Source organism: Ochotona princeps, chromosome 2 (assembly GCF_030435755.1).
Source record: "Ochotona princeps isolate mOchPri1 chromosome 2, mOchPri1.hap1, whole genome shotgun sequence".
NCBI classification, from domain to species: Eukaryota; Metazoa; Chordata; class Mammalia; order Lagomorpha; family Ochotonidae; genus Ochotona; species Ochotona princeps.
In genome coordinates, this window is record NC_080833.1 from 56,810,156 (window position 1) to 56,822,726 (window position 12,571).

A 12,571-nucleotide genomic window follows, 5' to 3' on the forward strand; every position below is an offset into this window, starting at 1 on the left:
TAATCTATCAAGATTGTAACAGGTAACTTACAGACAGCAGACTCGAATCTGCATTAGACATTAGCAAAAACTATAAAGACATACAGTGGGATCCAAGAGCGATCCTGACAACCTCTTAACAGGTAGTCATATGCACAGAGCAGGGGGGGATCCCGGAGTGCAACAGGAGGACAACCCGGCAGATTTCAACTATTTTTTTGACACGTCCCGGAGAAGAACTTGCTACATTGCTCCTGAGCGTTTTGTGGATGGGGGGATGTTTGCCGCTGAGTTAGAGCGTATCAGAGACCCCTCGACCCCGCTCGTGGACTTGAGTAGCAACCAGAGGATGAGAGGGGAGTTGAAAAGGCCGATGGACATCTTCCCAGCAGGGTGTGTAATTGCTGAGCTGTTCACAAAAGGTGTGCCATTGTTTGACCTCTCCCAACTTTTGGCTTATAGAAATGGACATTTTTTCCCCGAACAAGTGCTAAATAAGATATTTTTTTTTTCCCCAGGGATGGGAGCTGCTGCTTTGATGATACTTAGAGATTACAATGTAGACAACATTCCAAGGGTGTTATTTGAGTGGTTTCAGTAACTGAGACATTGTTGGTTTCATTGCTCCTGGGTTGAGGAAATATTTACAAGGTCTACTAGCTGACAAAGTCTACCTTAATGTGCATCCACAGACCCAGGAATGTGCTGCTAAGTTTAGTTAGCAGAATTGTCTAACCTGTTGTGCTTAGTTCCTCTAATGTGGCAGTTAATGTCCTCTGCTGGCCTAGATGAGCTGTCATGTCCTCTATGTGCAACTGGATATGCTGTCCACTGCATGGGCATCAGCAACTGAAGATGCCCAATCCTGATGCATGCACTCCAAGGTTGGGCTACACATGCTGTGATTGTCCTGATAGCCAGGATCTGAGTCCAGCAGTCTCAGCAGTGTCGTTGGGGAGTCCTCCCAGAAAAATTGCCTGAGATTTGACTCTTGTATGTGCCAGTCAGTATAGATAAGGTCAGGTTTGGGCTGTCACCTGTACCAGCCAACACACATATTGGTGGCTATAGCTGCCTGGTCAGTTCCACCTCAACTCCTTATCTCATTCAAACTAATAGATACTACAGCCCAGCCCAGACAACCCGGTAGAGACCCAGTCCTCAGGCATACCAGTGGGTGCTGTGGTCTAGTCAGGGTGACCCCCAACAACATCACCTGGCTTGCCCCTAGATTAAGGTGCTTGTTCTAGCCTCTGCTGTGGCTTAGCCCAACCCAGCCCACTTCCAATCAGGCTCTTGTGCACACCCATGGGTTCTGTGGCTTAGCTGAGTCTGATCTGCCCCTCAGAACCAGCCCTCACATACACTGAGAGGTGCCACTGCCTTGTTCAGCCTGGCTCCCTTCCCCTAACCCCGATTCTTGTGCTCACCAGTGATAGGTACAGCCCGGCAGGGGAGTGCCCACATTTCCCCCACCAGACATGTTGGCCAGCCCCAGACCTTGCACCTGCTAGGGGTACTGCTGTCTAGCCTAACATGACTTGTACCCAGTCCAGTCACTTGTCACTGGTGCTATGGCCTAACTTGGCTGGCCCACATCCATTCAGGCTCTCATGCACACCAGCAGGTACGACAGCCTTACCCATACTGCTCCACACACAGGTTGACTACTCTCAGTCCCAGATGTCATGCTTACCAGTGGAAGCAGCTGCCCAGCCAGGGAGTCTCCAGAATTCCCCATACCAGGCCTGCTCCCAGCCCAGGTCTTGCATGGTTGGAGCAGCCCAGGTTGAGAAGGCCTGCTCCCAATTTTTGCATTTTCTCCCAATCTTTGCAGGTGCTACAGCATAGCTTAACCTGGCCTGCCTCCAACCCCAGCTGTCAGAGAGGGGTGCAGTCATCCAGTCTCATCTAGCTCACCCTCAATCCTTATGAAAACTAGGAGGTGTTGTGGTACAACCCAGCCTGGCCTGCACTGTTTTCTGGCTCTCATTCATGCCAGTGTGTGCTGTGGATTGTCCCTGCCTGGCCTGTCCCCAGACCCAGCTCATAAATGTGCCAGTGGATATTGAAGCCCAGCCTGACATAGTGGGCCACCACTCCTGGAATTCACCATTCCTGGATATTTTGGCCTAGCTCGGCTTGCCATCACTGACTCTGGCTCTCAATTATGGGTACTACAGTCCAGCCTAGCCTGGCCCACCCAGACCCATCTCTCCTGTGACCCAGCAGGTGCTATCACCTAGCCCCGCCTGTCCCACATCCATTCTGGTTCTCACAAGAACCAGCAGGTGTTAGAGTACAGTTTGTATTAACCCCATATCCGAACCTACACACATGTTGATGGGTGCTGCAGCCTTGCCCAGCCTGGTCCACCTACAACTCTAGCTCTCACGCTGACTATTGGGAGATACAGCCCATTAGAGATCCCTGGAGATCCTCTACCAGGCCCATTCCCAGCCTAGCTGGGCATGGCTCACCCACAGTTTCAGCTCTCACTGGTGGGTGTTGCTGCCCAGCCCATCTGGGAGTGGCCCACTCCCTGCCTGGTTGTCATGCGTGTCAGCCAGTGCAAAGGCCTGGCCAAGCCTGGTATGTTCCTTCACCTGGTCCACACAAACCCTGATGAGTGCTGCAGACTTTCCTGGCCTGCCCACTCCCCCACCCCTTAGTCACAGCTCTCGTGCTCCCCAGAAAAAGCTATGGCCTGGTATGGGAGTTCCTCAAGTTCGCCTACAAGACCTGTTCTAAGGCCCAGTTCCCATGTGTGCCAATCTGCCTTCAGTCCCTGCATGTACTGGTGGGTGCTACAGCCTGGCCCTTCCTATCCTTCTCCCGGCCCCAGACTCAGTGAGTATCTAGTGGATTCCTGTCAGGTGAGTTCCATGGTTCAGTCTGGATCAGCCTGTCACTGCTAACAGCTGTATAAGTTGGCAGATGTTGCAGTCTCACAGAGGTGAGCCCACAATTCCCCTACAGAATCTGCCCTCACATCTGCTTCTTTTGTGTGCTAGTAAATGCTGTGGCCCAGCCCGAGCTGGCCCAAATCCTGATACCAAAGTTGCAGGTGGGTACTGTGGCCTAGTCCAACTAAACATGTCCCCCGTCCCAGTCTCAGTTTTTGCAAATGCCAGTGGGTAATAGGAGATGGCATTTAACCCAACCGAGATCTCCCAAGTGGGAAGCTGTCCTGGTCTGACACAGACATGTCCTCTAATTTCCCCCTCTGAACTATTCCGCCCAGTCCATGGAAGACTCCAGAAATCATTCCTTCCTGTGAAACATGTCCTCAGATTCTTTTACTTCAATATATTCCAGACCTCTTCCTGGGACAATGTGTAGCCCCCAACCTGGGGGCAAGGGTGGTGTGTCCCAGCCTCAAGTTTCCTACCTCCCTCACTTATCTTTAAAAAATTAATAAACAAATAAATTAAATAAGTAAACGTGCTGGCTTTCTGGTACAGTTAACATAAACTTGGTATTAACCATGTCCACAATGCGCACCAGCTAGTGGCTGCTTTTCTCTCAGCAGTGTAACACATGCCTTGTAGGTACAAGATAACCTAGGCATTTACCTACATCTGGGGCACCTCTGTGATTTGTACTTGTTTGTCAGGCTCTGCTCCTTCATAACCAATTTTGGAAATAGAAGATCATCTCTTAGTACCTGTTACTAGCAGGAGAATCAGTTCCAGGGCACTCAGATATGAAATCATCAAGGTTGCTCAGGTCCATAAAATGATACTGTATTTTGCATATAATTTGCATATATCCTCTAGAATACTTTAAATAATCTCAGGATGGTTTATATTAGCTAATGCAAAGTACTTGTAAGCATTTGTACTGCATTGTTTAAAGACAATAAAAAATCTGCACATATTTTGTACAGACACAATTTAATTTTTTAGAATATTTTCAGTTCCCAGTTGCTTGAATGAGAGAATGCAGAATCCACCAAAAGAAGATTCCACCATATGCTATCATTTCTTCCATTTATTTTGTCATGAACTTTCTTCTTCTATATGAGATCTGCTGTGTGCCATCTGATTCTCTTATTCTGTTACAAAGCTCTGAGAACAGGCAATGTTATTCATTATGTAGCCCCATCACTTAGCACAGTACTTGAATGTGGTCAAGATGTTCAGAATGCTAAACGAGTAAGTGAGTATGCAAAATTTTTAGTTGGTTGTTAGGAAAGAAAGCAGCAAGGAGGGATTGAAGTTTTTATCTCTAGTCATTAAGAAAGTTTGTAAGTGTGCGATCTCTCTGCTGTGGTTGGAGGAGCAACTGACAGCTGAATGATGAGATGAGCTGTACAGGACTGTCAGTGATGAAAACGAAGGACCGCAGGCACCAAAGCTTCAGGACTGCTCCTCTCCACAGGGTGCTTTTGATGTGTGCCTGCTTTGATCCCTGCTGGGTAGCTATGGCCCAGGATGTTCTGGAATGAAGGAAAACTATTTACTGTTTCCAGTTCTCAGAATCCAAAGTGTGTTAGAGAAAAAGTAGTTGTGCAATAGGGTTTTCTGTTGGCAAAACAAAATCATTTCCCAAAGGTAAATAGTCTCTGTTATGATTGAGACAAGATGATGCAGAGAGTGAGGTCACGCTATATGCTGTAGAGAAATGGAATCCACTGTGATGACAGAGACAAGCTAGCCTTGGGAAACGCAGAAGGGCAGCAGCAAGTGCAGGAGGTCAGGAGAGCTGTTACGTTAACAGCTGCAAAAGGACACTGTGTCACACGGGGAGCTATTTTGTCTGCTGTTTAGACAACTTCAAACTCCCTCATATAGAGAAACAGGACAATGTAAGTGACAAATCACAATTGGCGAAAAAAGAAACACACTGGTACCGCTCTGTACGGAAGGTCAAGTGGAAGTTCATGAATATTCACCCCGCCATCAGTCATGCCTGATTAAATCAATCTTATTAAGTTTATTGGAGTTATCAATTCAGTTGGAATTAAAAATAATTTTATGTTGTTGTGAAAAACTTTGAAGACTGTGATTATAGCAGTCTTCCAACACTTCATGAGCAAGACATAGGATGAAAAAAATATGCTTCTAGAGCATATTTGAAGTCAATGTATCCTCCAGTTTAGAAATTTTAAAAATTTCATCACAGAAAACTCTGTTGTAAATGTTGTAGGAAGGGGAATGACATGGAGGATAGGCAGGGAGTTAGGGTTAGGTGAACTGGAATTGCTGCCAGCCCTGCATTGGGACTCTATCCCTTTACCTGTCAATCTAATGTATCCACTTTTTCAGGATGTACCTGTGACTCTCCCAGAAGGGGGAAGGAGGAGCCATCATGGAAATTTAGATGTTCAATACACACACACACACACACACACACACACACACACGTCATCCCATTCGAATATTCAATTCATCCACTACCTTCTCTCATAAAAGAGGTTGATAGGCAACAGGAACCTTTTGTTTGCTCTTGACAATTGTTGGGGATCCTTTTTCTGGTCTCCTTTCTCTATTCTCATAGGCATCTCTGGCACCTTTCTGGTGTGGCCCACACTCTTGTATGAATGTATAAACACACTCTTCCCTTTAAATAAGTGCTGTGCTTATTTATGCAATTATGCCTCTGCTTTGAATTCTTATTTCTATGGATTGAGTATCTGCAAAGAAAGTTTGAGATATATAGGCCCATAACAAAAGGAACTTCTTCTTTCCTCCACTGAAAGTTCTGGTCTTTAATCTGCAAAATAACTTAACAATATACAGATAAACAAGAGAAAAGTGACCCAAATTTATTGATCTGCACTGAAGCATCAGAGAAAACTGAGTACTCAAAAATCCAAAGAGATTTAAAAACTTGCATGCTGTTCCTCATGAGGGAGAGAAAAGGGGTAGGTATGTAGGCCATTTAGGGAGGTAATAAAGGTTAGAGAAGATGAGTCGGTTGGAAGAATAGGGTGACGTTCTCGATGTTGTAGGTATGGTGGCTGATTTTTAGTCTCTTCTGTAATTTGAGCTTTATCTTCCCTGGTGAATGAAATTCCAGTTGTGTTCCTCTTTGGTGGGTATAATCTTCAAGTAAACAAAAGAACATCAGAGAAAAACTTCTTCCATTGTCTGCTGATTCCCAAGTGCCTTTAATTCAAATTGATCAGAACACCAAGGTCCTGGAGAATCAAGATGGCGGAATAGGGTAAGGACACGTTTATGCGGACAGAAAAACATTTAATCAGGACGAAGCAGAGAGGACATATTTCAGGAAATAAGAAAGGACAGAACAACAGCAGAGGGGTACCTGGAGATTGACCGACACAGGAAAGCAGCGGGCACAGCAGTGTGGTGTTGCAGAGACTGATACTCCAGCACGGCGATCTAAACTCCAACAGCATCCGGAACACCACCACCAGCAACCAGGTTTGAAAACAAAATTTTTAAAGTCAAAAAAAAAAAAAAAAAAAAAAAAAAGAACACCAAGGTCCCATTTAACGTATCATTTTATCATCTCATCATGTCCTATTGCTTGTCAAACGTGGTGGCTGAACTGTTCAAACAAGCAGGCAGGTGGATTAATTTTGTGGAATTACTATTAAACGAAAAATCGAACTAATGATTCAATTAACAACTTAAGAGTGTAATATCTGGGGCCAAATCTGACCAAATATTGATGGAACTGGATTTTAAAAAGAAATCACTTTCTAAAATCTATTTATTATTAATTCAGGCTAATAGTCTGATATTGTATAAGGTAGATGTGTAACTGGAGGTCAAAGTCACTCAAGTTCTCCTACAAAGGCCTAAGCTATGTCATTTAACAAGTTGGATGGCAAGAGCTTTGCTTTATTCACCACTAGAATAGTTTCTGTACACTACGGGCATGCAAGCATAGCTATTGGAATGGAAATGAGAATAGAGAAACTAAGACATTAAATTTATAAAAAAATATGCTTATGAACAAGGAAAACAGCTGGGATGAAGATCCTTACTTACGGGTCTCCAAGGCTTGGTCCTCTATGGTTTATTCCAAAGAGAAAGGTAATAATATTTTCAGTTGCATTGTTATTGTGTCTAAATACCAACCAGATGATTTAGATGTATAATTTTTTTTTTTGTAAGTTTTATTTTGAAGTTGCAGAGAGAAGGGAACATTCCACCTGCTGGTTCATTCTACAAATGGTTGCACCCTTGAGACTGGACAGGCCTGATGCTGAGAATTACAAACAGCATCCAAGTCTCTCAGTTGGGTGGCATGGAACCAAGCAAGGGAGCTGCATTAGAAGCAGTTGAACCTGGAACCAGAGCGCTAACATGGATGCTGGTGTCATAGACAGTGGCTTAACACATTGCACTGCCCTACTAGACCTTTGATATTCTAATCCTTAGAATGATACCTCAAAGCAATTATATTATCCTTGTTTTATGAAGGGAAGAATAGGTTGCAGAAAAAACCTCGATCTGACTGCTAAATAAGTGTTACTAGTAGTACCCAGTATTTATAAAGTATGTTTTTTGAAAAACTTTAGTTCTCACAACAAAATCAATACCTATTCAAGGTTATGAATTTGGAAAATTTACAGAGGAAGAGACCTACCACGATATCTACGCTCTTCTGTAGACATATGAAAATTCAGTTAGTCCCTTCGTTATGTTTTATATAGTTACAATGAACACTGAATTAGTGAACACTAAACCTTTGTTCCTCAGGGAAAAACAGAGTTGAGCGTCTGAAAACCTCTGATTCTAACTTTTTTATCCACTAACCAATATATACTTTGTTTTATGTGTATTTCTGTTTAAGACAGATTAAGGCTATACAACATAGTGCAGCTGAGACATGACCCGGCAGCCATGTGGGATGCTGGTCCCACAGGTGTCAGCTTTGCTGTTTTACCACAGCTCCAACTCGGGTAAATTTTGTATCGGCTCACATAGTCTGCAAGTAATGGAACTACAACCTCTTTATGCATTTTAATACCTATGTTCCAATTTTGTATTCTGTTGATATTATTAACCCATTGTCTAGAAAGTCCTTAAAAGGAATTTGGACCTGTAAATTTACCTGTTTTAAATCTTTGATTAATGCCACTTGGTGCTTGTTATTATAAAGCAGTTAGTGGAGACTAATCCCTTTTAAGAGATTTCGAACAGCTTTCACAGGGGAGGCCTGCAGAGGGCGCTGCTGCCTGTGAGTCACAGATGTCTACCTCAGTAGTAGCTTTGTTAGAAAATAGATTCATGGAGAAAGCATTGCACTGACTTTTGAAGTTAACTCTCAACCAATGCTTGAGTGATTTATAAATTGTGTAATTCCCTTCAATTTATGATTGGTGTTGAATTTAATGGATAATAAATGTAATGTTTGATAACATTCTTGCTCAACAACAGGTGGAGTATATATAACGAGTAGGCAAGACAAATGAATATAATTTAAACTGGAAAAGAAAGAGATTTGGATTCTTTGAGTGAGCCTAAGTTGCAGACTGACAAATTAGATTACTTAGGATTCAGAAGACAGATTGAGTCTGCTAATATGTAAAGATGGATGTGGTCTTTTAGAATTTCTAAGTTATAAATCAAAAGGCTAATGAAAACATATGAATATAAAATTCTGAGATATTGTATTAAATGAATAAGAATGGCAGGTCTTTTGTTATTGTATTTTTAGTTGTATCATGCATATTTAAGAAACATAATTGCTAATCTCTAACCATAGCCTATTACATAAGCTTAAACGACAAACACTACTTTGTCATGAGCAGTTGAAGTACTTTATCTCCAGCAGTAAAGAGACTCAGTTCTGGAGAGAGAATACCCTGAGGTTTTCATAGGTTTGTATCAAGATTATAGGTGATTTAAACTTTCTTCTTTTTAAACTGTAGCTATAATATTTCAACAGATGTTACTTTTTAATTAGAAATAATACTAAACTAAAATTTTTTTTTTCTAAACAATTGTTCTTATTTCCTCTGTCTCTCTCATTAACACAGACCCTTTCCTAGTAGTGATTGCAAGGTGTTTTTCAAAGATATTCATTCAGTGTCCACTTACTTCCCTGGTTGCCAGGAGTATTGACTGTACTCCTTGCAAGCGACTGTGTGTCGATGAAAGGAGCTGATTTACCCAAGGTTCCATCTGCTCCCAGGATCAGCTTATATCCAGTGACTAGCTAATACAAAGTTCAACAACTTCATTTTGTCCTTAAATCTGGGAAAAAGTCTGAAACATTTATGCTCTAAAGGTTCTCATAGGCACATATAAGTCATTTGTCACAATGTTGTTGCACTGGAACTTTTTCTTTTGCCTCATCCCATTTCCGTCATACTCATACACGTGTTTCCAAATAAGCGTCTTCCATACAAATTTTCGTTTCACAATTATGGAGAAAATGACCCAGTGCAAAATTAGAGTGACCTCATAAAGCTGACACTCACAAAGATGCAAAGAAAACACGTCCAAAACAATGTCAAGGGTTAGCATTTGTATCCCTGTCACACTCATGGGAGGACTATGCAGAGTTCTTGGCTCCTGGCTTCAGCCTGGCCCAACCCCAATTACACTGTGGGCATTTGTCAGTGGGGGAAATATCTGACTGTATGCTTATCTCTCTGTGCTTCAAAAAAGCAAAAATACTTACATAAATAATTCAGGGATTTCCTTTGCATTGCGCAATTTTTGACAAGAGTACTGTCATTCTTTTTGCGGGGGGCTCCTCTATACCTGTCTCTTTTGGCACTTTCAAGATTTTCTCATTATCGCTAGTGAAGCAACTAGCTTTAGGTCATGCTTAATTACTTAAGCTTTTGTTGTACTTTTTGTCGCATTTATAAGAAAATTATCTGTTGGGTTTTTTTTGCCAATAATTTGGTGCACTCTTTATTTCCTTCTTCTCCAGCTCTAATTGCAAATCCTATGCAGTTTCACATTTAATAAAATTTACTGAATTCTGTTATTTTTTTCTGAGTTCTATTTTTTTTCTATACATTTTGGGTAATTCCTACTTTAGTTTTTCAGCTCATAAATCTTATATATAATTTCATATTACTTTTATAGTAGTTTTTAATGTGAATACTGTTTTGAATTTGACTTTTAAAACATGTTGCACTTTTTAAAAAGAAATTAGATGATGCTTACATAGTTGGTCAGGATGGGAAGGATCTAGGGTTAGGGAGAAGTGAGTGTGATCATTGTTTCGAAACTTTCTATTTCTTTTTCCCTTTTCTAAGGGGAGAAGCCATACCTAGCCTTTCAACCATCCCAGTACCCGGGAATGGGGAACACACACAATATCAACCCAGGGTCATGATGTGGCACACGTGGAATTGGAATCATACTCTATAAAATGAGTTAGTATGGGCTCAGGGCGATAGCCTAGTGGCTAAAGTCCTTTCGTTGCACACGCTGGGATTTCATATGCATGCAGGTTCCAATCCCAGCGGCACTGTTTTCTGTCTAGCTCTCTGATTCTTGTCTGGGAAAGTAGTCGATGATGGCCCAAAGCCTTGGGACCCTGCGCCCACGTGGGAGACCCAAAAGAAGCTCCTGGCTTCAGGTTGGCACAGCTCCAGCCTTTGCGGCCACTTTGGGAGTGAATCAGTGAAAGGAAGATCTTCCTGTCTGTCTCTTCTCCTATCTATATACTCACCTTTCAATAAAAATAAATAAATCTTAAAAACAAATGATAGTGTATGATTTGGTGAAGCCTATGCATCCCCATAGTTAGAATATTTGGTACCTATTGTTACATGGAATACTCTCCTACTCAGATTTTACTCAGCAATTGATTTAGACTCCCTGAAAAAAGTCAAGTTTTTTTTTTTTTTTTAAATAAGCAGCATCAAATCTACCAATCAATCCACTTGTATTTTAAACTTCAACTTTTTTTTAATGGAATATTCTATGCTCTTGTTTAGGCTACATTCTCTCCTTGGGCGCTGGATTTCACTTGCTTTCTCAGACACATGTTTTGCTTCCAAAGATACTTTTTCCTCACTACGTTTTATTCTCTACTAGATCAAAAACCTTCATCCATTGTGTACAGTCAAAATCCCTTTATCTCCTAGCTAATAGTTAAGACTTAGCAAATATTCACTCTTTGCTAAGATGCCTTCAAGTGTTGTAACTTTGGTGATCTCAGTGATAACACCTAATAAATGCAAAAATGGTTATTTTATGGTAAGCACTGTGCTGAATACTTCACCTATATCATCCTGCTAATCCTCACAAAAATACTAAAAGCATATTCTTCAACTCACAGATAAGGGAAGAGGGGCTTAGAAAAGTTACTAATTTATGTGAAATTACTTATGGTAAACAGCACAGAATCCCAACCTGACTAAATTTCATGTTATTAAAGTGCCACCCATGTACTCTGTAATCACAATTAAATGTACGCTAAAGCAAACGAAATTTTATTATCTTTTATACTTACGCACTTAATTTCAATAAATAAAAAATTGTTACAAAACCCACAATAATTTTTATCTAAAATTGCAACATAATTCACACTCTCACAAATCTGTAAACAGAAAGTTCTGGTAGACAAACATTGCAAACAATTCTAATTTGATACAAATATTTTGGCATACTTTTTGGGTTAAACACAGATTTAGTATTTTTTGTTCAAACTTTCATACAAAAGTGATATTAAATGGACTATCACCCTTCTAAAAATCAATGGTATGAAGTTACACTGAGAAATTAAGAATAATATTATAAATTATTACTTTGTGGATATATTTCTTTATAACTGGAGATATAGATATGAAACAATCATAGCACAGCAAAAGAACATCTGAAAGAATTGTTTATATATCAATCAAGCAGGAAACTGAGGAATCTTGTGTTGAGAGGTACACATGCTTGGCATTTTCTTTCAATGGAAAAATAGTTGGTGTGCCACCATCTTAGCATCTACTACAATATTTATAAAATGCATTCTCAACATGAATTCTCAAAGCTGGCTGAATACTGGAGTTACCTACCAAGTTTCACAAAGTACAGATATCTAGGTAACTTTCCTAAACTTCACAATTGTCCAAACTTAGGTCCCTTGTGCATAGATTGTATTAAAACCTCTCATGTATATTACTTTGAGTATTTTTAGCTTGGAGAACTATTTCATAATCATAGCTGTCAGCTTTTTTTAAAGATTTGTTTGTTTTTACTGTAAAGTTAGATATACAGAGAGATTAAGATCTTTCATCTGCTGCTTCACTCTCCAAATGGCTGTATCGACCAGAGCTTAGCTGATCTACAGCCAGGAGCCAGACGCTCTTCCAGGTCTCCCACGTGGGTGTAGGGTCCCAAGGCTTTGGGCCGTCCTCTGCTGCTTTACCAGACCACAAGCAGGGAGCTGGATGGGAAATGGAGTGAAGCAAGTGGGACACAAATTGGTACCCGCATGGGATCCTGGCACTTGCAAATGGAGGATTAACTACGTGAGCCATCACACTGGCTTCAGTCTTTACTAAAGAATATTTGCAAACTTTTTCTCTAGTGAAAGGATTCCAGTAAATGTGCCGTTATTAGAGGTGTATCTCTGTTGATTAGAAAATAGCTTACGATTTTTATACTTCATTGTCTTCACAGATATGGAATAATGAAAGGCACATAGCATT